The sequence below is a fragment of the Patagioenas fasciata genome, chromosome 1 (assembly GCF_037038585.1).
Source record: "Patagioenas fasciata isolate bPatFas1 chromosome 1, bPatFas1.hap1, whole genome shotgun sequence".
Classification (NCBI taxonomy): Eukaryota; Metazoa; Chordata; class Aves; order Columbiformes; family Columbidae; genus Patagioenas; species Patagioenas fasciata.
In genome coordinates, this window is record NC_092520.1 from 93,693,789 (window position 1) to 93,718,475 (window position 24,687).

General features: G+C 41.6%; 1 protein-coding gene and 1 long non-coding RNA gene across 2 annotated transcripts in view; one reads left to right on the forward strand and one right to left on the reverse strand.

The window, feature by feature from the left end:
- Nucleotides 1–10,448, reverse strand: part of CLDN14 (claudin 14) — a 29,154-nt gene extending 18,706 nt beyond the window's left edge. Inside the window, exons 1-2 of the mRNA XM_065852769.2 lie at nucleotides 10,363–10,448; nucleotides 7,359–7,544 (exon numbers count right to left, since the gene is read on the reverse strand). The gene's annotated coding sequence lies outside the window, so the exon portion shown is untranslated. The remainder of the gene's footprint in view (nucleotides 1–7,358; nucleotides 7,545–10,362) is intronic.
- A 343-nt stretch (nucleotides 10,449–10,791) lies between these two features.
- LOC139827015 (uncharacterized) lies at nucleotides 10,792–23,468 on the forward strand. The gene is made up of 3 exons (XR_011737193.1): nucleotides 10,792–10,927; nucleotides 11,104–11,304; nucleotides 23,322–23,468. It is a non-coding gene; the product is annotated as an uncharacterized lncRNA (long non-coding RNA).
- The last annotated feature ends 1,219 nt before the right edge of the window (nucleotides 23,469–24,687 follow it).

Genomic DNA, 24,687 nt, shown 5'->3' on the forward strand with positions numbered 1-24,687 from the left:
TATGGGGAAAAAGGTAAATAAAATGAAAAATTATCTGACAATAATTACACTTGCAAAACTTGCTTCTGGGCACACCATGAAAGCAATCTGAACTTCAAACCTCTGTTATTATACTGTTCTATTTCAGCTGTAGAGCAATCCACTTTGGTCCTGGGAGTACCAGATGTTGAAATCACTTCTTGGAAAAGAGAAAAAAACCAAAAAACAACAAACAACAAACTATACTAAAAATATGCTAAAAGCAAAAACTCAAGAAGGATGTTACTTGACTAGATTTTCATTACCATGGAGCTCATTTGCAGAGGGAAACCACAGAGAGAGGCACACCTGTGAGAAAATAAAACAAACTTCTCCTTACCCCTGGCTGGCTTCAGGACACAAACCCAGTGAGAGTCACATGCAGAAAGTGTTATACTTGCTGCCAATATAAAACAGGATAGATCAACAAAATGGCACCATTTTTTAAGCAGTTAAAGGAAATGAATATAAACTCAAGGATGAATAGACCGAATTTAAGCAAGTCTTATGGTGTAGCAGGCCACGTCACTTATAAATTGTTGAGCACCTGCTGAAAGCAATAGGAGTCGGGGGCACTGGGCACTTTGTGGGTCCTAAAGGAGAGACCACTACACAAGGGCAGGCCTTTCTTTCCCTCTTTGAGCAAATAAGAAAAATTGTCATCAACTCTCCAGAGGCAAACAGCTCAGCAAAGCCTGGGGACAGCTGAGACTCAGTTTTGCCTCCTAGTCAGCATCCCCAGGCCTATGCAAAAGGAGCTGGTTGCAATCTCTCCATCACTGTCAGCAGCACAGGAGAGTTCTCACCCGCAGAAGGGTGCCTGCGGAATCTATAATGGCTCATTGAGTGACATGCAATTTGTAGCTCACTTCCAGGTCCTCGGGCAAGTGGCAGTAGGTCAGTAAAAGCTTTTACTACTGTTTGTTTGGGAATATAAATTCTTCAGTCTTACTCATTTTAAAAACGATGTTGTCAGGTGAGCAGAAATGGGTTTTGATAGCCACTGTGTGGAACACAGCATACTGTGATGACAAGGAAAGGTTTTGTAAGTGAGGCTGGGCATAGGAGCTGTGAGAACACAGGGGCATATACCTGCTCCCCCAGCCCAAGGAGAACTGAGGCACATTTGCTGTAGGGGAGGCTTTCTGTGTTTACCCCAGCGAATGCAATGATATTTGTTCTCTACCTGCCTACAGCCAATTCTTGATCTCAGAGATTTACAGAAGAAGGTAGATAGTATGATCCATGTCATACAAAAGGACAAATGGGGGTACAAGGATGTTTGGTCACGCAGTAGACGGGGAGGAGTGCTTGGAGAAGATTCCCACTTTTCCCACTTCATTCAGAGGAAACTTTTCCAGACAGATCTGAGACCCCTTCTGAGGGCATGAATTTAAGCCCAAATCTTCTCGGCCACACGCTGGCAGCAAGCCTTCAGGACAGGCTCCACGATGTGGTCTCAGATTTCAGCACCAAGAGCAAAGCAAGACTTTGTACTGTGACAGTGGCTGCCCATTGCATTTTGAGACTGTGCAGCTGTGTCTTCCACTATCTGGGAAGCCTACCAAAAGAGAATTACAGTAACTGAAAAACGTGACCAAGAGACCAAGCACTGCTCTTGCAGGATAATTGCAAAGTAAATAAGGGCCCGTACAACATTTGCAAATTTTACAGACATTAAAAAAAAAACACAAAAAAAAAACCACAAAAAAAAAGACTCTCATGACACATCTAATACATGTCTTTCCAGCAAGAGCTCAGAATTGAAAATAACCAAGTTAGTAATACTAGAACTAACGCTTTCAAATTGCGTTCTCTTCTAATCAACACAACACAGATATATACTTGTCGCTCTACTTGTTTGCATTTACTCTACCTATCTTTTCAACATGGGAGGTCTTCTGAACCCAGGGAAGGATATCATTTGAATCTCCACCACAAGAGCTCAGCTGTAGGATACTAGTGTCTTGATAGGAAGATACTCTATATTTAGTATGGTGTGAGTGAAAGGCATCACAAATTACTCTGAAATGCCAGAAACAGACCAGATTTCAAATTCATCAGTACTGTCTTGCAGTGACTAAACTAACCGAGTGATGACTGTTTCCATAAGTGTCAAAAACTGTGTAAGGTTCATTTCAGAGAAAAACTGCTGACAACAATCTGCAATCAACAATTTGAAAAGCTGCTGAAATGTGCTGCGTTATCAAGGATCTGTGACATACAGCCTATAGGAGCTGGCAGGACCTCAGCAGCAAGCAAGAGGTCTACACTGGCACTAGAAGGAAGCCAACCGGTTGGACTGACCCAGTCCAGAGAAACAGGTGCCTTTTCCAGAACGGGGCAATCTGACACCAGGGACTGAGCATATATGCCATCTCAGAGGTCTCACAATAGACTCAGGCAAAGTAATTCCTATGTCTCTTGATTTTCTCTCAGACCTTTAGCTGCAAAATTCTTCAGAGTCTCATCACCCTCCTCCTGTTTGTCGGCTGTGTCAAACCGTGAGCCAGGAGAACAAGACACCGTGAGTTATGGGTCACCACTATCCCAGTAGTCTTAGTCTTCCGTCTTTCTCATGACCTGGAAACACTTTTTCTAGCTGTCTGCAGTCTGAAAAAAGTTGAAAACCAGATGCAACAAAGTCTTTTTTGGAGAATAACTGGGAGAAAGCAATTGGGTGTACCAGAAACAGGAGAAACCAACAGGTCTGCAGGAGCTGTGGTTTCATCTCTGCTGGAAGGACTGGCCCTCTTGCAGCTGAGATGAATGTGGACCTAAGATTCCTATTGCTCCTTCTGTTTCAGGAAACCAAAATAACAACAGGAACACCTAATTTCATCTGAAACCAGCCAGGAAACAGTGCCCCTCACATCTGAATGTGGAACTTGGCTGAGTAAACTATGCTTTCATCACCTTCTAGTTAGACTATTGCAAGCAATACATTCTCAAGCTGGAGTTAACCACAAAAAGGCACTCAGAACCTGTAACTAGTTCATGAGACCTGTCTCCTGAACTGGACATGCCAAAGAAAGCACTTCACACCAGTCCTCTGCAACCCTCTGGCCTCCTGGTCCAGTTAAATAACTGCCTTCAAGGATCTTGTCTTTCAGCTGTAAAACCTTGAAATGGTCTGAGTGTGGCTCACAGTCCATCTTTCTTCCTTCTTCCTCTCACTATGATCAGAAAGGACAGCAGTTAACATTTTCCAAAGTACCAAAAGAGATTTAGAATCCTTTATCTTTCTTTTTTTTTTTTTTTTTTCAGTGCTGTTGCTTGAGGTCCTATATCTTTTGTATATTTCTGAAACATTTATACACAAGGGACTCTGAGAGTCTAAAGTGCACAAATCTTATGTGTAGGGAAGAGGTGTTCCCAGTTCCTGGGCTCAACTTCAGAAAGGAATGTGGTTTAATCAGAAACAAGAACTTAGTATCCCATTTCCCTGCGTTGTGCTTGGTATCAGAAACCAAGTGATGGACACTTTTCCTGTGAAGAGATGAAGAAATTGAAAGCTCTCCCATCCTCAGGCAAGATGACAGGTTGCTGATTAGATTCTCCCTGGAGCTGACTCACAGCCCCACTGTGGAGGGTTCAGTAGTTTACTTGGCTTCTCTGCTTCATGCTGAGATATAAAAAAAAAAGGTCCTTTGTGTGGAAGTGTCCCAGAAGACAGGGGATAATTTTTCCAAAATAGTTAAATACTGTAGGAGCTACAACCTTTCCATAATAGTCCATATGGCAGGATTCAGTAGAAATATTCACAGTGTGACTCTCACTGCATATTTAAACAGCATATATTCCATAAAAACTCCAGTAGACATACAGCAAATTCTGTTCTTGTTTTCCTTAAATTAAAACTTTCTTTTTTTCCTTTTCTATTATCTGGAGATTTGACTGAAGGCATTGTGGATGAATACATAACGGCACACAACTCCTCATATTGAGAAGAAGTGATTAAAAGAAAATAAAGCTCCTTGTAGATGAGGACTGTAGAACTCAGATATGAAGGAAACAATACTGGGATAAGGAATAATGAAATCTACTGTATGGGGGTGAAAAGGGAATGTGATAGGACACAGAGCCTTTGTCACAAGGAAGAAGCATGAAGTTCCTGAAGCAGAGAGGCAGGGAAGGGAGATGTGCAGCAATATAGGGGATGGAGGGCAAGAGTTCAAGGGGTGTGAAACACATTTTGCCTGCAAAGATGTTCTCCCTCTTCCCCAGTTCCTTTTTGTAGCTGTTCCCCATGACTCACACATCTCTTTTTGCCTCTTTCTCAGAGTCTTTTCCTTGTATAACATGCTGAATTTGAAGCATCTTGAAAACCAACAGAGACAAAAGTATCACCATTCCCATAGCTCAAACTGAGTAGAGAGAAATGTAAAGAACAGACTGTAAAACCAACAGGATATGTTTCCAGGGTTCCTATCAGAAAGGTGTTTTGATCAGACGCTTGTATGAACCTGAAAAATAGGGGTTTACCATTCTGCAAAATGGCAAGGTAGAAACAGTAAGTGCTAATCTCTCCTAGATAAGGCTAGTATGGAAGATCAAACTCAGTGTATTTCTCCTGCTGTATAAATGTCATCCTCTGATTTTACACTGTACTTTTCTTAACAGTGTGTTCAAAAAATCTTTCAAGAACCTTCTAAGAAGTGGTTTAGATCTGAACAATGAATTTGTTTTGACAATCAAGTCTTCTTGTCTTACTCATGTCAATAGTCAAAGGGACCCACCCTACAGTTCAAGAAAGCAGAATTTTACTCTTTAATCTAAGCCCTGAGACTGATTGAAGTGACCCGCATTTCATACAGTGCATGTTGTCATGCTCCACATTTGTCCTAAACCCTCTTTTGCAATCCATTAAAAAAACTCATTTTAATTCAATGAGGAGCAGACAAAATTTCTTCTGCTGTATTTATTGTTACAGACCAATATTTTGCTATACAAAAAACAAACTGAAACTAGCATGGTAACATAGCAAAAGCTGGGACCTTCTGGGTTGGTTTCCCATCAAGGAGTGCACATTGATGCTACAGAAGTGAGTAGAGCTGTCTTACAAGCAGCAACCCACATTCAGTTCCCAGCTGGTGGAAACCCATGGTAGCTTTCTTGCAGTTACTCTCTGGGAGGAAAGAGATGGTGCTGGGAGAGAAACAAGGAGAGCAGCCAGTGTCACAGAACCTGAGTATTTTCTTTCTACAGCTTGTTTCATATGAGCTATAAACTTCATTTTGTAACTAGAAATGGTTACAAACGGATTACGGGCAAATCTTTTGTAGGAAATTCAACCCAAATACTAAGTTATGTCTGTGTAGATCTGCCCAACATTTAACTCGAGACTGAGGCAGAAGACAGGACGCCTTGCTTTTTGAAAGAGCTCCCCCAAAGGACCACTATATCACAAAAGCAACAACTGCAGAGCTTTCCTTAAAGGCAGAGCAGAGATGCCACACTAAGCCAAAGAACTTACAAGATTAAACGAAACAGCAGCATATGGTTAATTCTCCCATAAAAATTATACTTACTGCAAGGATGGACAGAATGTCACCTGGTGAGAAAAGCTACAAATCCCATTGCTTAATAGTGAACATCGCTTTGAATTCAATAACCGGGAAAGATTATTACAATTATAAGAAATGTCTCACTGTCAGCAAAACAAAAATGCCAGGCTTAAGGCTGCAATAAGCACAGCACACCACTGCATATGTCTGAGGACCATAGCACAAGCTGGAGTCTGCTGGACACACACCAGTAGTGGGTAATATAATAGAAGTCATCTGTGTCAAGTCGGGTTCCAGCAGCAGCTTTTTCATATAGTCTGTTCTTGCTGAAGCCAGCAGGAAAGGCACTGTTGCCTTCAGCATCTAATTTTCTTGTTCAGAACAATTTTGGAAAGCTCCACTTCTCAACAACTGGCATCTGTATGGCATCCGAAAACACACCATAGGAAAGAGAACAAGGCAATTTGCTATAAGGCCTGATTATCTGGCTGAATGGATAGCGAATGGATCATGTTCCAGCTGAATAATATTCAACATTTTTCTGGGTTTTATGTAACTAATAGCAATATTTTGTTGATTGTTGAGTATTGCAAATGGGGGCTTCAGACCAGTTCTTCATAAACACCTTATTGTACTATAGCAGCATGGCGGTGATAAGTAGTCCTAATTAGGGTAATCTTTACGACAAGGCTAAAACTCACAACCTGGGATAGAATTCATGTCCTCAAACACTGTAAGCAGATCCTTCTATAGAATAAGGGCTTTTACAAATCACCTTCTTCCTCCTGGGAAAAGGAGGAATATGAGAAACCTCTTAACTACCACCACTGCTAAGCACGCACCTCACCTTATTTTCCAGCAGGAAAGGATTTAAGGATCTGCCTTTTCTTTCACACAAATTAATAATCGTCTCTTTTATCTTTAAACAAACTTAGAATACACTCAAGGAGAAATACAAAAATATTATACTGCAAAAGCAACATTGACATAATTTTTAAAGCTGTAAAAGTCAAGCAATATGGACTGAAGATTGAAAAGCTGTCTTTACCTCATCAGTCAAACACAGAGATTTGTGGCAACACCTACTAACTGTTAAAGGAGAGGCAGGGAATAATAGCTCTCACTCAAGCTTGTGATGTGTTATATCCTGGGGGATGAATAGAAATAGTGGGTTTGGTTTTATTTCCCCTACTTTCTTCTGAGACTAACAGTGAAAGGAATTAAAGACCTCTGTGCAGGATCTAGCTGGTTCAAGTCTTTTTCATCTTGCACCCTTTATCCAGGTTTGTAATGATAGTGAGTTTTTATAAATACTTCCACTAACACTATCTTCGTAAATAACTTTAACCACACACATTTCATATCACATACATTGATTTTACATGTGCACATTAATACATGCACTGATAATCAAATGTTCTATTTCTACAGAATTTAGCACAATCTTGAAAATTTGATACTAAACAGAAAACTTCAAGTTTGCAGCAGGTGTTTTTAGCCCACACCAAGAATTTCCATAGATAGTACTGCAAGAAGATTAGATGCAACATGGGAGCCATCAGAAATGAAGTTCGAATGTTCTTAACTTTGTTACAGACCTTGCAGCCTTCAAAGAATTAGAGGCAAGACAACAAGCACGTGAAGAGAGGTTTCCCCACCTGTTTAGATTTCTAAGATGGAGTGGGGAGAGTCCTCAGCTCTGCCTCAGTGGGAATTTAAATGCAGAAGAGAGTGGGGAGAAGTAGGTTGAAACTTAGTCTTCCTATACTTGAGGAAAGGAGAGTTAGTGGAGGGACAATATAGGCTGTGTGGAGAATTATACCATTTACTTACTTTTCTTTGTAAAGTCTTCAGTTAAAGCAGAAGTTTTGAAGTTCCCCAGTCTTCCAGCTGTGGCTGCCTTAACTGAGCATAACCAAGCTGCCTTGTAGCTGGAGTGAAAGCTCTTGTCTGTATAGTATTGGTTGTCCAGTTCTTTTCTGCTGGATAATGTTTGCTTTTTGTTCTTCCCAGAAGAATCTGGAACAGAAAAGATTTCTTTTGTGCTCTGCACAAAAGCTTACTTCTTTGGTGGAAATTAAATGGGCTAAGTCCAAGGAAATTTATTGGGTTGTTTGGAGGATTTTTTTTTGTAAATAACAACCTATGGTACTTTTGTTTCTTAGGAAGCTGAGGTTTTTTGAGAAACAGGCATATGAGTTGGCACTTATGTCCAGCACCCATCTCCCTTTGAATGTCCTGTACAGGTCTAGGTGGGCTCCTATGAGGCTGGATTTCTGCTACTCTCAAGACCTCTCGTCTCACAGGACACTTTCATCCTTCACTTTGCAGAGAATGCTTGGCCTGTAACCGGGTGAGCTGCAAATACTTCCATTTTAGTAAGAAGTGGGCCCAAAAAACTGGTTTCCTGTGGAGCACTGAGAATCCCTGAGTTGTCTCTGTGCTGTTTAGTAAATGTAGTTCTGCATTCACAGGGCAAATTTTCTTTGTCTAACTGCTTTTTTTTTCATGAAATGCTTAGGAACCTGACATCTCAGAGGCTTCTGCTCTCTCAAGTCTAGTTGAAGTTGACTGATAAATTCAAAATTAACGTGGAGGAAGTAGTGGATAAGCAAAGTGACAGCATAGCCCTCAGGGGAACAGAACTTCTATGTATTTCAAACGCGGTCCCTATTGCTCCACGCTACTATATGGGAAAAGTAACATCCAGGTCATAGGTTTATACCAAACAATGATCTAACGGATGATGATTGTAATAGACAAATGCAGCCTTACTGATGAAATTTGCTGTTTCAATCATATAATTATGTATACAACCCAGGAACTGAGATGCCATTGAGCACTGATGTTCTTTAAGTGAAGGAAGCTTATTATTACTTTAAAAAGAAATGTAGTCTGAGTAGAAAGGAGAGAGATGTGGTTATCTCTCAGAGGCTTACCTTTGTATTGTGTTTGTCTCTAATTTAAAAATGTTAACATATACTCTCTCTCCCATGGAAGCATAATAGCAATATTAAAGCCAGTTTTACAATTTTTATCCTGTATCTAAATCCTTCCACATTCTGCTTGCTTCTTATATGGGACTTTTTGCCTGAACTTTTATACAGGATACATTGCCCTCTCTCACAAATAAACACCCCACTCCTGTGAGTGGAATTTCAGCTGGACAGGAAAAATGGAAACTTCTCCCAATGGAGAAGGGTTTGTGCATGTCTCTCTGTGCCACCACCACTCTGAGGTTTATTGCTGTGTGAATGCAAGCAGTGAGCTCAGCAACACGCACCACCAAGCTGTTATATGGAATAGACTGCACTGGCAGAGAGCTAGGAAAATAATGGGATGGGGTTCAGGTTACTGCATCAGCACTTCCCTCAAGCAAAAATGTAGGCCACTGGATCTTAATAAGGTAAATGTCCCTATTCCCCTTCACTGGCTTCTGTAATAACTGTAGAAAGGTAGGAAGTTTTTTGTAGCTCAAGAGTGTGAATTTAATATCCTTGGTTCTTGAGTTCTCTTGATAATTACAACTCACTTCATCACTGTGTATTTGAAAGGTAAGTTTTACATTAACAGTTAAATGAGAATAGGAAAAGTTATCACAAGATGAGCACAAGCCACAACTGCAGAAGTAGCAGACTCATAGCACCTGCCTCTGCACTCTGCGAATTAATAAGTTCTTGGGCTTTATTACAGGCTGGCTCTGTTTAGGTTAGTGCTTGGCAAAGGTGTTCAATATGTATTCAGGAGGAGTGTGTGAATCGTTTTTCTGGCTCCTTTCAAATTGTTTCTGCTAGTCAGAACTGTCTGCACACATCCAAAAGCTTGAAAGCTCCATGGACCTTTGGCAACATATGATACAAAGTGAACAAGAACATGAGCTCCAGAAACTGAAGCTTCTACAGAAATAATGTAAATACTATGTGACAATTGCTGGAAAATGAAACTTTGCACATCTGTGCATCTTTGCCCTGATTTTCATTTTGATGCAGAGGACAATGTGTTTTTCTTTTTCTTTCCTTCTTTAAAATCTGAGCCTTTCAATACTGGACCTAAAATTCTGTGTAAACTTCTGATGTTGACTTCTGCAGTCATGGAAGGGAAGCTGTTCAGAAGCAATCAATAAGGTATCAAAAGATTTCATCTGCTAGTGCTATTTAGTTACAAACAACAGGAACAACGCCAAACAGCTAAAGCAGCCCTTTGTGTTCACAGTGGGCTAGAATAAACTCTGTTTTCCATTAGGCGAAAATAAAACATCCTAAAATCACTCTCCACACCTCCCTCCCCGAAGTCTCATACCTTCTGAAAACATGGTGTTGCCCCAACTTTGTTCCTACTTATTAGCAGCTTGGGGTAGGGAAAATCTTCATTGGAACGGGACTAAATAAACACACTACTCTTATAACCTCAATTCATGCAGGAGCTGAAATTTTTTTAAACTCTGGCTGATTAAAAAATTCCTGACAGGTACATAGGTTAAGCTTACATATTTCATTCTACAAATAATCAGCTTTATATGCCTTGCTTAGGAAAACACAACAAGTAAGCTTTGTTATTCGTTCTCTCTCATCCACGCATTTAATAGGAAAGACAAGAAGTGCCTGTTTTCCACCGCAGTGACTTACGCTTTCTGTACAGCCCTCTGACATCCCGGCAACTTGCCTCTACATACTTCAGAAACGTCGACACAGAAGCTTATGGTGATAATCCCTGGTGGGCTACAAGTGCTAAAGGGTAATACCATCACATACTTGATTAGAGCTGAGAGGTACCGCGTCGCAGAGGGAAACAGTATACCCACTGCTGGAAAGCCACCAGCAGGGAGTGACATACTCACCCAGTAAGGCTGTCCTGCTGTATGCTAAGTGAAGAGCTGATCCGCCGTCTGCATCAGATGGTGTCCTACAGGACTCTCTCATATCATCTGACATGGACCACTGGGAGATGCTGCAGAGGACAAGCCCAATAACTACCAGAAGGCAGTGCTCAAGGAGACCTTGAAAGCAGGAATTAGAAACACATCTTCCCACATACAAATGCCATAGGCAGATCCTTTGCTTAGGAGGAGACTTGTGTCAGAAACCAGCTGGTAATACATGATCCAAGCTGTCTAAATTTATCATAGGAGAAGAGGTATCAGGAAACAGAACGTGCCTAAATGTTTGGTGGAGGATGCAATGCTGGAATGGGAGCATCGAGTTCAGCTGAGTATTTACAGTCTCCTAGAGACAAAGAGCCTGTGAGTTTTGGAGTGGTGGTCACTGAGATGGAGACAACAGTGCAGCTGGGCATGACTGGCTAATATGGGGTCTCTTCAGTCTAATATACATCATTAGCTCCCTGTTTTACCTACAGCAGTATGCTTTCCACTGTGAGGGTTCAGACTTAAGTGTCAGACCAGGGTGGGTAATTGGTTTTCCTATCCCACTCTCTCTCAAATCCAATTCCTGTATTTTTGTAACACGAACTTGAAGGAATGGAGCTAAACTAGGGAAGAAAGTCATATTAGGAGTATGTAACTGAAAATATTTTACGTCTGTTTTCCCTTGTTCCTTTCTCTTGATGCATTTCTCTACAGGGAGGTACTTCCTATTGCGGGAAGGTATGTTGAGTTGGCTCTAGCTTTTGGAGTTGTCTTTTCCCTCTCAGACCCAAAAGGGGACTTGTTGACTGCATCTGGAAAGTAGGTGGGAACTGTGACCAAAATAGAGCTGGGGCAAGGAGGAGGATCATCATCGTCTCTGCTAATGCCAGAGCTGTTTCAGAAACCGCACCTTGGGTGAGTATAAATATTCTCCTCCAGACTTTCCATTTGTCTTGGTGTTCTGAGAGCTGGATATGATGGGGATGGAGTGGAAGGAGGAGAAAGGCTGCAAATTATTTGGTGATATAGGGCAATCTTCCTCCCTTTGGGAGCTGCTTCTGTGGAAAGCTGTGGTGAAGGTCAATCTCACATCGGCGCTTATGAAACACTATTGGTAGAATGATGAATATCCTTTGGGAATAAAGGTTTTCTTTTATTCTAACCCCTAATTCTTAAATACGTACCCTAAATGGGAGAAAACAAAATGGCCTGTGCTGTAGGATTGGATTTTGGTGAATGTAACAGCTCCCAGCCCAAAAAGCACTGGAAGGCACCCAGGAGCTATGTAGACACAGTTAACATTTCTCATCTTGGAAAACACTTTATCTCCTCAAAAAAAAATGAAAACTACACTTTCTCCTCCACTATGGAATACCTTGCAACTTCTACTTGTTGGGGCTAGCAAGGCAAACTGGCGAGGAGGGAAACATGATGAGAATTTCACCCGGCCTCAAAACCGTGCAAAGTTGGGGTTGGATGCTCTCTCGCCAGACAGCAATGCATTGCGGAGTGAGAGCAATAAAGACAAGTGGCTCAGCGCAGATTTCAAGAGCCCTTTTCAGACATCCTCCTGATGTACGAAAATGAGTGGTCTGTAAAACGCTTCTTCGTACTTTTTTCGAATTCTTGCATGTACAGAAGACAACCAAGTACTTTCCCAAATACCCACTAGATGTCAGTGTGATCTGCCGGTTCCGTAGCCGCTGCTCCGGCCGCAGAACCCGCCCTCCGCCCACGGCCCTGCCCACACCCGCCGGCGCCCCTGGGCGGTGGGGCTGGGGCTGAACCTGGACCTGAGGCTGGGGTTGGGGTTGCAGCTGGGGCTGGGGCTGGGACTGAGGTTGGAGCTGGAGCTGGGGCTGGGGCTGAGGTTGGGGCTGAGGCTGGAGTTGTGACTGAGGTTGGGGTGGGGATTGGGGCTGAGGCTGAGGTTGGGGTGGGGAATGGGGCTGGGGCTGGGGCTGTGGCCGGGGCTGCAGGGCACAGCCCTCCCAGGCCCGGACCCAGGGCTGAGCTCTCCTGTCCTGGAGTTCTGCAGTTTTTCAGGGAAAGAATCTTGGGCAGTCTCGCGTTCACACCTTCATGAATCTGAAGTCAGGGCTGTCAAATGGGTGTGTATGGACCTGGTGATGCCTTTGCCTGGTTGAGTCTCATAGGTGTGTACCCCTTCCTAAAGAAAATGAGGCTGAAGCATTAAACTGCCTTGGGCATGTGCAGACATCAGTATCTGAATTGGAAACTTGTTTGTTTACCGCCAGGCTGCATCATCATGAAGCATTTATTAAATGACTTATTCAATATTCTTCTTGAACATGAGGCTATTAATTTCCACTCTGTTTTGCGAATGCTGTCAGCACTAAACATCCTTTAGGAAACGCCCAGTCTGCAAAAGGCAGGTCTTCGCATTAGCCATTAAGCTCCCTATCCCTGCCTCCCCAGAAAGGTCATGGATGTTTCGGCCTGATGCGTTTGGTGCAAATCATTCCAAAGAGAGGCATCAGCCCAACATTGAATCCAGATGTGAGTTCAGAGTCACCCGGCCTCTCTGTCCGTGCTCACAGCTGTTGGAGCTTTCCTGATTCCATGTTCTGAGCCTTTCTCAGTCACAGACGTTTCACTCTTGATTTATTTTTAAAAAATAAAAAAATCCCACTGCCACTATATCATCAAGTCTTGGCAGATCTATAAAAATCTACTTGCTATACTGTTTCAAGGGACTGTCTCTTGCAAAGAATATTAATATTCCTGAGGTTTAGTATTTAATAAAAAAATCCAGAACAAACCATTGTAGGTGATGAGGCAAGAGAGTATGCCTCCTTCAGATGTTTGATATACATCTGAACTGCAAGTTTGGCAGAGCCTTCATAAAGCCTGAACAAGTAGGTCAGGTATTTGAACATTTATCTATTTTATTTATTCTGTGATGGATGTACAGAGCTAGCATGAGATTTTTTTTTTAAGGGAAGCACAGTGCTGTTCAATGTAAAGCAGATTAGAGGATGTAAATTAAAACTGAAATGCAGCAGGGAACCCAGCAACAGGTCTTACTAGGGTAAGCCAGATATCCACCCTATTGATCTCATCATTACATAAAACAATATTAAGAAAAATTTCTTAGCTGACTAGTCTTACTGAACCATGCAAGAGTCTCCCCAAGGTGATGCACTAGGTCCCACTGCCTGACTCACTGAGTAGTGCAATAGACAAACCACTAGCAAACCTGGGGAACATTTCTGGGTTGGCAGGGAATGGATTAGATGATCTAACAGTCTTCTTTTTTTTCTTTTATGTCCCTAAATTTGGATTTAAAGCTTTCTGTTTCAGGAAACAGCAGAAGTGTATGACCACCTATTCTAGAAACATACAAGTTACTGTACTCTGAAACATATAGGACATTAGGAAATAATAATTCCCTAACATATCTTATTAAAACATGTTATTTCCATGCAGCTTGGAAACTTTCTTCTGCCCATCATAAGACTGATATGTTCATTTTTTTTGGACTCTGAAACCCTTTGTATGTGTGTATTGTTAGCCACAGCAATCCACCATCATATTGCCGCAAAATTAATACAATACAATAATACTTCTTGTTCCTAGTGTTGCTGTGACGTCATTTTGGGGGGGAGGATTTTCATGCAGAGGAATCCTACGAACTATATAGACTATAGATGTTGACTCACAATGTCTGTGAAACAGCAGATATTGTTATAGTTATGAATAATTATAACAATAAATCATAGTTGTTAGTATGGTCAAGAATGGACAAAGTCAAGCAGGAGAAACCACAGTAGTATTTTTCACTGTGTGAAAGGACTAAAGCTTTTGTGACCAAGGCAAATTGACTGCTGCGCCTCACTAGATGCTGCTAAGCGATGATAGCTTTGAGACCCAAGCTCAGCTGACTTCTCATGAATTGTCCTTGGGTTGCTGCCAAAATTAAATGTTCTGCTTCTGAAACCAATTCCAGCTTTTGCCAAGAAAGGAGGTTAAAATGGAGAATGGAGGAATTTTATAGCCCTGTGGAGTGCCAAGTTAGCCAGTGATGGGGCTGCTCAGGAAAGCTACTGGAGAGCAGAGGATCTTGTAATGGCTGAAGCACAAATATCCGGGTTCCAGGTTTGAAGCAACTTTATTTGAAACTCTTTGGCCTGCATCTTTGACTGGAGGCCTAGCTAGAAGATGTGTTCTCCTGGAGAAACTTAGACATTGCACGAGAGCAGTAGTCTCCTGTCATACGTTCAGTTTATTTGTTTTGAAAGTGGAAACCCACTGAAACCAAGTGGTTTGCAGTGGTCTATGTTGCCTGAGGACAATGGCTGGGAGAGAGCTAGTGCTCCTCACCTGGTAGGCTTGTGCCTTGAACAAGGAGCTCCAGTTGAGTGCTGCCTGTGCTGCTGTGCCGTCTGAGCCTGTGAAATTTGGGAAGGGAGAGTGCACATGCACATGGGAACAGCTGCTCTTAAAAATCTTTGACGTAACTGTTTATGGGAGTGACATGCAACATGTTTAATGCCATCAGCAGAGAAGAAGTGAGAAATGGAGCAGAACTTACCCATAAGCTCTCTGCTCATGTTCTCCGATGTCCATCCAGGATTTAACTCCCTGTAACGAGCTAAGAGATTTTTATTTCCCCCAGAATTTCCCACTATTTAATTTGGAGTAATTTACTTTAAAATGGACAGCTAATGCATCACTGCTAACTTCCACTTATGCTGTCTCTGAAGTGCTTCTTGGAACTACCATATTGCACTATCTTAGAAAGAATATGATTGACAAGCCTTGTACAGCACCACGTTTTAATCTGCTCTTGTCAACCACCACTTCAGTTAGTTCAAGAAGATTTGAAAAATCTTTGTTTACATGAGTCATAGAATCACAGAATCACAGAATGTTAGGGATTGGAAGGGACCTCGAAAGATCATCTAGTCCAATCCCCCTGCTGGAGCAGGAACACCTAGATGAGGTTACACAGGAAGGTGTCCAGGCGGGTTTTGAATGTCTCCAGAGAAGGAGACTCCACAACCTCCCTGGTCAGCCTGTTTCAGTGCTCCGTTACCCTCACTGAGAAGAAGTTTCTTCTCAAGTTTAAGTGGAACCTCTTATGTTCCAGTTTAAACCCATTACCCCTTGTCCTACCATTGTTCGTCACCGAGAAGAGCCTGGCTCCATCCTCATGACACTCACTCTTTGTATATTTATAAACATTAATAAGGTCACCCCTCAGTCTCCTCTTCTCCAGACTAAAGAGACCCAGCTTGCTCGGTCTTTCCTCATAAGGGAGATGCTCCACTCCCTTAATCATCTTGGTTGCCCTATGCTGGACTCTCTCCAGCAGTTCCCTGTCCTTCTTGAACTGAGGGGCCCAGAACTGGACACAATATTCCAGGTGTGGTCTCATCAGGGCAGAATAGAGAGGAAGGAGAACCTCTCTCGACCTACTAACCACCCCCCTTCTAATACACCCGAGGATGCCATTGGCCCTCTTGGCCACAAGGGCACAGTGCTGGCTCATGGTCATCCTGCTGTCCACCAGGATCCTCAGGTCCCTTTCCCCTACACTGCTCTCTAATGGATCATTCCGCAACTTATACTGGAACCTGGGGTTATTCCGGCCCAGATGTAAGACTCTACATTTGCCCTTGTTATATTTCATTAAATTTTTCCCCACCCAGCTCTCCAGCCTGTCCAGGTCTCGCTGGATGGCAGCACAGCCTTCTGGTGTGTCAGCCACTCCTCCCAGCTTCGTGTCATGAGCAAACTTGCTGAGAGTACACTCTAGTCCCTCATCCAAGTCATTGATGAATATATTGCACAGTACTGGCCCCAGCACCGACCTTTGAGGCACTCCACTAGATACAGGCCTCAAACCGGACTCTGCCCCATTGACCACAACTCTCTGGCTTCTTTCCTTCACCCAGTTCGCAGTCCACCTCACTACCTGATCATCCAGATCACATTTCCTCAGTTTAGCTATGAGAATGCTGTGGGAGACTGTGTCAAATGCTTAACTGAAGCCAAGGTAGACCACATCATCCGCCCTGCCATCATCTATCCACCTCGTTATATCTTCATAAAAGGTGATGAGGTTGGTCAAACAGGACTTCCCCTTGGTGAAGCCATGTTGACTGCCCCTAATGACCCTCTTATCCTTGATAAGTCCCAGGTGAAGAACCCTGATCTCTCACACATGTACACAAAAATGGGAGGAGTGTGTGATTTGTTTGTGGTTTTATAGTGTTGTAACCAGTTATAAAGCAGGCAAGCTCAATGAGGTGTGCAGCACATACGTAGTTAACAGGGAGTAGAAATAGCTCCTTTCACTCTGAGATGTCTCTCTTGCTCCAGAACAGCCAAATAATCTTCACAGATGTCCATTGATTGACTCCTTCCAAATCCTTTTGTTTTTTCTACTAGCTCCAAGCATCACTTGCAAATAATTCCTTAATGTCACCTCTGACCTGCATTTGATAAAGTTATTAATATGCAGCTACTTTCAGTTAGGTAAAAGAAAAGGGTCTTGTGACAGTGAAAACTGAAGGAAAATATGTCATTCTGTGTGAGCTTTTACACACACATATGTAATAAGCTCTGAACATTTTGTTACCAGATATATTTTGTTGCAAAAATGGATTTTTATAACATGCCATTAGTGGCCTGTGACTACAGCTGTCCATGGCCGTGTGGCATTGTCACAGTCATATGGGTGACAGCAGTGAAGTAGTTGGGCTGGTTAAATGCTTTGAATAAACTTTTAAAATTAAAATGTTGGGCTCTTCTAAGTTTCAACGTACGAAGAAGAAACCGTCACCTATGTTACCCCATTACATTTCTTTATTTATTTGTAACAGATATGGAGAGGGAGAACACCAAAATAAAACTCTTCGATTAACATTTTCTCAAAAAGAGTGAATGGTACAGGTCCTTTTCTACCTGCGAAGTGCCGAAGTTGCTCTGATTTTGTCTCTCCGTCTGCCCTTACCCTTGCATCCTAAGGAGCACTGTGTGCGCAGTCCAGTCTTCTCCTTGCTTGCAGCTTGTGTAAAGTGGTTTCTTGTGGTTTGGGGACTGGAAACAGAATGAGAAGGGAGTGGGGCAAGGCAGCTGCTGGGCTTCAGCAACACTCAGTCCTGCAGAGGGTCCTGCCAGGCAGCTGCTGGGGAACACAGACAGTAGTTGCACCACATCTGGGAGAGTGTACGGTTGTCAGGAGGATGATCAGAAGACAGGAGAGCAGCACAAGGAGGTGACTTTTCATTCAGAAGACTACTGGCATGAGCATCTCACTGGCTTAATTTTTCCAGCGTGAGCCCTTGTGCCCAATCTTGTACACTTTAAGCATTTACTGCTCTGAGAGGTAAATATTGTTTGATATTTCTTCTGGTTTTACCTTCCTGAGCTTGTTCTCCATACCATTATTTTCCTCAGGGAAAGGTTAGAGCTGTACACAGACATCTCCCCACTCATTTTCCACATTCCTATTAGGTACAACTCCTAAAATGGTTTTCTCATTGTATTTAGGCTCTGTGCCATTGTGGAGTGCCAAGAGACCTGTCTGTGCTGCACCACAGTTCTCCTTTGCCTTACACAGCCAAGTTTTCTCCTAGAAGCCGGGTGTGGGCAAGATTGATGAGACCTTGATCTCACCTGACTCTGGGTGGTGTAAAAGTCTAGTCAAGGATTTTCCTAGAGTCTGAAGTCAGGAGCAATCCCAAGCCCTGCAGCTGAGAAAAAACTTACGTGACTCAGTGCAAAATGTGTTCTCAGCTGTGTGGTGTGTCTCCTTGTGCTTGTACAGTGCACCAACAACTTTAGCTAAAAAGACGTTTCCTTTTTCTAATAGGAGCAGAACATCAAGCTTAGAAGTTGACTTGGATGACAATATCTGAACGATGGTTTTTCTATAGAATATGATTTCTTAAAAAAAAAGACACCTCAAATAATATGGAAGAACATCGTTTGCAGCTAAACTGAACAGTATGCTAATAATGACAGTTATGAGTTCTGGGATGCAATACAGGTTTACAGACTGCAGTGCATATTTAATCATGTGGTAACTAAGCCACCATTTTCCCCCTGCCACAAGAAGTGGCAAACTGACTGTTAGTTATTAGCAAAATAGCTTTTATATCAATAGGAGTTGCCTCAGGGTATTAAAACTATGAAGAAATCTGCAGTTGAAGACCTTATATATATTTTTTAAATAATTTAATATATTTGTATGTTATTTGAAAAGTAAAAACAATAATTTCTAATTTAATTTCTGAAGAGTACCCAGTCTATAAAGTGTATCACCAGTCTCAGAAGTCAAAATGCCCGTTAAGGTTGGCAGTGCCTGTTAAACACACAACCAGTCAAGCTGTAGCACACAGGAACATGAGAGGAAAGCTGGAACTGATCTCAGTTTTAGATCAAAGAATTGCAGCACTATGTTATTCTATATTATCTTCACAGGTACTGATCTGGTTACAGTTTGTGATCAGGACTATGCAGAAGTCTCCTCTGCGAGTGACTTCTGAGGCAAAAAATCAGTTCTTTTTTGGATTATTTTTAAAAGTTATTGAATAATTCTGAAATGTAGTTCCAGCTTTATCATCAGTGCTATCTTACACAAGGGGATATAGGCACATATGAAGGTGTTATGCTGTAATCATTGCATTGCTGTGCCTAAAACTGATAGTTATTTGTCCATTTTCTGTGAATCTTGTACAGAAATTTTCCAGCAGTACCAGTTTATTATTGAGGACAAGCCTACACAGCATGGCTAAAGATTTCTGAGGATGAAGGAAGCAAGGGAGTCAAAGCAGCTGCAGAATCAGTCCTGCTGACTAGCAGAGTCTAATTCCTGCCTTTCAGCAATCTGTATGCCAATGGAAGAGGAATCCCAAAAAGAAAACACATCTCTGAGGTATAGCTAATAATCCTCACATTACATGCTGAAATCAAGCCTCTTTTATGGCAATCCTAATCTCAGTCTACCACTTCCATCTAAACATTGTGCACACGTCTGTACAGAGGGCAGCTTCCTGCACTGCCCAAGGGCCAGTACTGCACCAGATAAGGAGCTTGAACGTGTTTGAGCTGTATTAATCTATTATATTCACTTTTTCTGGTTTTGTTTTTGTTTTTTTAAAGCGTTTGAGTCTCAACCTAAGCAGCTATTCAGACTGTTGGCATAGTTTGAACGTTCCTCCTTTTACAAAGACCATAGTATAAACATTAAACCTGTAATTATATACAAAATTAGATGCCGGGCACAAAGCCTATCTCTAAATCAAACTGGCGTGAGGCAGGGTGGTGTTACTGGAACAGGCTCAAAATCGAGTTATGAACCATGACTTGGCTCAAATTCTCTCTCTAGTCCTCAGTCATTAGGTTTGATATATACAGGAATTTTGCAAGGACACACAGAAATTTCCAATTTATTTTTGATCAAAGTATCTGTAGAATGGGACAGGAAATTTTGACAAATCAGAGACAAGTTCGGTTATCACTGAGATTTCTTTAGGACTAGAAATATAACCATTCTGACTAAATTTGCTAGTAATTGTCTTAGGATATGTAAATTTGAACCTTCCAGGTAGATCAGACTGACACTTAATTATGGTGCAGCTACATTAGTGATCTCCTGATCATTGCCACTTAACATGCTTTGGCTCACAGCACAGACCAGTCTCTGAGTACACAAACTGGTTTCCTTTTGGATTAAGTGAAACCAGACAATGTGTTCCAGTGTTGGTCTTAATGCTCTCCAATTATTCCTACGTATTCAGTCTGTGGGCCCAGACTGAAACTAGCCTGGAGTAAATTCCCTTGAAGCATGTATCATCTGCACATCAGATACTCAGCACCATTTTTTCACTCTATAAATCCACTCTCATCAGGCCATGTGCTTGCTAACATAGATGTAGACTTAGATTTGCAGTTTGAGAGTTTAACAAAACTCACTTGGAGAATATTTCTGAGAGTTCTTCAAATTCAGCAGTACAAAGCTCTTGGCTATGGAGTCGTATGCCATTTGGAGCATTTTGTGATTTAAAAGGTGTCTCTAAAACACGTAGAGTTGTGCCATGGTGTTTGTTCTTAGAATTTGCTAAAGGTTGAGGGAACCAGAATTGAAGTTTGAGTGTGTGAATTTGCAAGTTGTCTCTTTTGACAATTGATAATGTATTACTACCTAATGACTTCCGCTTTGCAACTGATGCCTGAGAAACACAACATGATTTCAGTCTGTAAACAAAGCTTAAAGGCTTGGATAGAGAGGATAAATGTCCAAAAATAGAGGCTGTGTGGCCACATCTGAATATATAGCAATTTGGTTTTTTAAACTTCTGGTGTTCTGGCATCAAAATTCTAAAAGAGACAGTTTGTAGAAACTTACAAATCCTTTTTATTTTAACAGATGAGAAAAGATGATGAGGGAGAGAAGCAGGTGAAGAAAGTGGACAAAAATGAGGAAAATAGGCCCTTGTATCTTACAGTAAACTTGGGGCAAAATAAAAAGACCAGAGGCAAAAGCAGCACTTTGCTCTTTTTTGTGTGTCTCTGAATGCCAGCAGAAGTAACAGTCTTTGCCCTGTCCCCAGTTTTTGTCAGCAAATATTTGAGCTAGTTAAGAGCCAAGTGTAACCACAGCACTGCATACAGAAGCTTTCAGACAAGTCAGTCAGTCAAGTCTTTCTGGGCATATGATTCAACACCATGTTGAGGTCTTATATATGTGAAGTTCCCTGGTCGATGAACTAAGCAAACTGAGCAAAACAGCAGGTAATTCAGACATTCAGTCCTTCACTTCATATCACTCAAAACTTTTGTGACCTCCCTATCCCATACTTAGCTGCAGTCACACCATTTGCCAAGAAAGGGCAAAAGAGTGTTTCCTAAACACATTATTCCCACACTCTGGATAATATGTGCTCTATGGATATACATAACGCTCGCAGGGAGATGGCTTGTCTTGTGGGGTGTTTCTGCATGTATGCAATGCTGTATGTGCTCAGGGTCCATATTCAAAGCCTCCTTTTTGCAGTTTCTCACTCTGCTGCAAGTCCCTATACAACAAACTATGATGCAGTACAAGCCTGGATGACATTTTCTCCTCAACTGAACTATCCAAAACACAAACCTTTCCCAGACCATCCGTATATGCAACTGGTATTTGCTCCGAGTTAAAAAAAAATATTAAAAAAATTAAAAAGTGATAAATTGCATGTCTACAAGAAGACCCATATGTTTGAATACCATTGCTTTGTTGAACCAGACTTTTAGTTTCTATGCTCTTTTCCTTGCCTGCTGTCTTTTAAATCTTCATTGTGTGTGTGTGTAACCGGTCATCCCCAGACTGTGCACAATTAGGCTGTGTGTTTAAAGGACTTTCAGGATTTTCTTGCTCATACCTTAAGTTATTGCAGCAGTTAGGAGTGGCTTAAGAGGTAAGATGAGCATCCAGCATGACACCAGAAGCTTTGTTGACCCTGGTTTTACCTGTTTCAGTAGGCAGTTAGGTGGCATTGGTAGAATCTTGAACTACATCCTCAGCAGGCAGGAATGGAATACAATGGACAACTTTATTTTATTTGATAGCAATCACCACCATCAGGTGATCAAACAATGTGCACGACTTACGAGAAGGATAGCTTCAAATTTACAACTTGATTTGCCATTCACTGAAGTATTTCTAGTCTTTTCACATCAACTTGCTCTGAAATAAAGAGATGCTGAATGTACAGTTCTGTTCAGAAGATAAGACTTTTGTGAAAGGCTGTGGCTAATCACCATAAGGGGCTGCCAAGCTGAGATTTTTCTCTGTATGGTAATAACAAAATGCCTTTAATTTGGCCAAGACTTGATTTTAATAACTTATCTGCTAAGTAAAGTCAGTGTAGATTGAAAAAAAAAAAAAAAGTCTTTGTTGTTCCACAAGTTTTGTGACAACTTGTTAGAGTAACTCTAACAATTATTACTGTAATTGTGTAAAGTTTGGGTTTTCATCACAGATGTGATAATGTCACAGACCTGGACCACCCTGTCAGCTTGTCAGCTTTAAAATATTACTTCTGGAATAATGAAAAATTGCTAGCTTCTCTGTACGGCTTTTTGATTTATGGGTAGTTCCTTGGAGATTGATTAGTTGATTTGTTTTGTTACCTGGAATGAATGATGAATATTTTAAAAAATACTTACTGTTGGATCCAGTGCACATGAGATAATTTTACAGTGACTTGTTTAGTTGTTTCCAGAATAATTGGACATTATTACCTGCCCACCATGCGTGAAGCATAGGTCTCTGGAGGGGCTAAATAGCTTCAGTTGATGTTTCCTTAATACTTCAATGTAGTTCATCTGCAGTGTTCATACAGGAGCTTTTACCAGATGGTTAACTAGCCCTGTAATGACATTTCACATTTTCCGTCTATTACTCACCAATGGAAAATGATGCAACCTGATTCGCTGTTTGCTGTAGCTTATGACTGACTCGCTTGTGTACCTGTGCTAAAGAAGCATGGCCAAGTGGCCCAGTGAGGTTAAATTGAAAGGGAGTTTGCTGTTACCTTGAGTGGGCTCAGTACTGACATCTACAATATTGATGCAAATAGCTTGCTGTCTTTATTATTATTTAAGTACAAATCCTGGGAAACAAACTAGGCTTTATCAGGCTTTTCCTGAGATGATTTAGTAAATGAAACAGTTGGATAGCTACCCTGAGAGTGATTTTTTAAAAAATCATGAAGAACCATTAAGATTTGAAACTGCTTTTAAACCTCTGGTTTTGCAGGTGGAGGTGGGAGAAGTAGCAGTAGTTAGTTGCAAGGCCATGAATAGCTGACCTTCATTTCTGAAAAACATATTATACTATTTCTTGAATTCCTAAACATCAAGGCAACTTTCTCCCATCTCCTTCGGCTTCCCTGATCGCCGCTGTGTTGTTTCAGGCCCTGCAAGGCAGCCTCCTGGAAACCAAGAGCCGCCTCGGGGCATTGCCCACAGCAGGGAGGCACCACTGGTCCCCAGCTCATCAGCTGCTGGGAGACAGCTGGCAACAGAGGTCATCTCACCTTTGGTGCTTTTGAGGCATTGGAGAGGTGAGGGAAACATGTAATCCAAACTTATCTTCATCTCCAGTGTGCAGTATTTAAGCAGAGGTTTTTTTAATAGTTTATTTTTACTGGAGAGTTTAATAATGCTGCTTTTACAAATGGACCCTTTAGATACGCAGTGTCCTTGTGTCTGATAACCTATTGCTATTTTATTTGTCATCAGAGTTCTTCAGTATGGAGGGGGTAGCAGGAAAAGGCCACTTTTGAGGAGACATTCAGAAAACTGCTGTTTCAAAAAGACTGCTTTCTGTTCCCACTATCCTTGTTATTCTCCTCTGAATCAACGCTCTATCTTCTTCCTTTTCTGTCTCTATACAATTTCCAGTTTGACCTTGTCGTCTCATCTCTGGGCTGTTCATGTTGGTTGAAGGCTCCTACACCCGTGTTTGTTCTATACCAGTCTAGTTTTGCAAATTTTTGTCTTTCCTATTTGACCTTCATCCTTTGGCTAAGTGAAGAAAGATGCTAGTGCAGCAATCAGTAGTGTTTGATCTGTTGGTAACAGCTCTGAGGACTGGCTAGTGGAAATGCACCTGGACTGGACCCCTGGGATCATAGAACCCAACCTCCCACAGCTACAAACAAGCATGGAATAGAAATTTGGTCTGGAGAGAAAAACAAACAAACACCCCAAACAAACAAACAAAATAAAACAAAAATAAACAAACAAACAAAAACCTGCAAGCCCCAAAGTGTTCCTTGGGACCTTTGAGCAAATTTCATAAGTAAATACAAGAGGACAAGAGGAGATCTGTAGCAATTTCAGGTATTAAAGTGTGTCCCAAGAAGAGAATGAGGACATCACCAATGGCTTAAGACACTGCACTAAGTGGAAAAATTTCCATAATCTGAAAAAGTAGACCGTGTATCGAGTTGGCAAGGGAGGGAACCCTACAGGACGAAGCCTTTCTCACTTTCTGGAGCTTGCCCAGATTGCTGGGTTGTCTCAAGAACTCTCCACTTTTTAGTAACCTGATCTAACAAAAACCTTTTGTTCTAACATTTCTTTCCTGGCTAATGTCTGCTTTGCAATGTGGCTACTTGACATGTGGATTACACTTCTCTCCAGTTTTCTTTCTTTGCTCATTAAATGTCTGGCCTCTTAGAGTTTTCTTGACTTGAATTTTTGGGATCTTGCTGAACACAGGTATCTGTAGGAGCTTATATAATAAATATATATGCTGGGAAATCATTCTGTTAC